The sequence below is a fragment of the Zonotrichia albicollis genome, chromosome 16 (assembly GCF_047830755.1).
Source record: "Zonotrichia albicollis isolate bZonAlb1 chromosome 16, bZonAlb1.hap1, whole genome shotgun sequence".
Lineage (NCBI taxonomy): Eukaryota > Metazoa > Chordata > Aves > Passeriformes > Passerellidae > Zonotrichia > Zonotrichia albicollis.
In genome coordinates, this window is record NC_133834.1 from 13,826,870 (window position 1) to 13,828,573 (window position 1,704).

Sequence of the window (1,704 nt, forward strand, 5' to 3'; positions counted from 1 at the left end):
TCCCAGGACATAAAAGTTTTAGAGGGTAAAATCCTGCTCTGCAGGAGGGACAAGGGCAGTGGAGGTAGCCAGGATACTGGGACATCAGGGGTGGGTGGCTGCTCCAGTGGCTCTGAGGGTGACATGGTCCTAGGCAGGTCATCCCAGCCAAAGCAGCCTTGTAGGAGGCTTCAGTGCATTTTCTATAAGGATTTGTGTAAGATTGCCATCCCAGTCACCTCATGCACCTGTGCCATCCCTGCAGGTCTCTGGGGAGCCCAGACTCTCTGCAAAGAGCTCTCCAGTAACTGGCCCAGCTCTGCTGCATGCACCTTCTGGAAATTTGCTGCAGCTGGAAGCCCTCAGCAGTGGTTTTCAGGGAGCAGAGAGTGGTGATCATCTGCAGCATGTCTGTGACCTGAGGAACATGGGTTTGACTGCTGGGACTGCTGGGTCCCCACAGGCATGGGGACGTGGAAAGAAGGGAAGCTAAGAAGTGTGTGGAGAAGACCAGGGCTCGGGGATGTTTCTCTGGGACGAACAGCACCAGCCACACCCAGCCAGCTCATAGTGGTGCCCACGGAGTTCCCCCAGACTGAAGTGAAAGATGTCCAAAGGGGAGAAATGTCTCAGCTTCAGCTTTGTCACGCTGGCAAAATGCTGTCACCTTTGCTTTGTTGTTGTGCTCAAAGCCAAGGTCACAACACATGAGGTAGGACTGGTCTGGGGCTGCCAGATCTCACAAGGGATCAAGTGCCAAAATTGCTGTGGGCCAGCAATTCTTTGCTGCCTGTGGAGAAGACAGGAGGGCACAAGGCCACCACAACACATTCTTGTGCTGCAAGGTGTGAGTGATGCAGATATTTCTGGTCTTACCTACAGCATCTCCCACTCAGAGTCTAAACTTTAACTTGGTGCTGTGGCAATGTCTCCCATTAGATTGTGCCTTGACATGGGGACAGCCTGCCTGCCCCACTGTCACCTGCAGCTGGGCCACTCGCTGGGACACAGGGAGGAGAGAAGAGGAGCCTGCAGGGCACATGGCTGTTCCTGCCTGGGGAGTGGGAGCTGTGTGCTCACCAGCCCAGAGCGACCCCAGCAGAGCTGCCAGGGCAGGATGGGACCCAGCACACCTCAATCTCACAGCAAGTATCTCTGGAGCCTTAGGGGCAGGTGAGAAGTGACTGAAAACCTGTGGCTGTGTTAGAATACTAATCTGTTAACTGATCCCTGCAGTGCAGCTAAGACCACTGGAGCCAGAAAGGTGCCTTTGTGGTTCCACAGGCTCTCTGGTCCTGGGACAGCCAGAATCCATGGCATGGGCATGTCACTGTGTGGGGCAGGACATCAGCCAGAGCAGGACATCATGTAGGGCATGAACTGGGACACCTGGTAGGGAAAGCACCATGTGCAGGACAGGGACGAGATGGTGCCAGGGAGAACTCAGAGCCCTTCCAGGACCTAAAGGGGCTCCAAAAGAGCTGGAGAGGGACTGGGGACAAAGGCATGGAGTGAGAGAACAAGGGGGAATGGCTTCCAACTGCAAGAGGGGAAATTAAGGTTAGATATATAGAAGAAACTCTTGCCTGTGATGGTGGTCAGACCCTGGCACAGGGTGCCCAGAAAAGCTGTGGATCCCTGGCAGTGCCCAAGGCCAGGCTGGACAGGGCTTGGAGCAGCCTGCTCTGGTGGCAGGTGTCTCTGCCCATGCCAGGAGGTGGAACA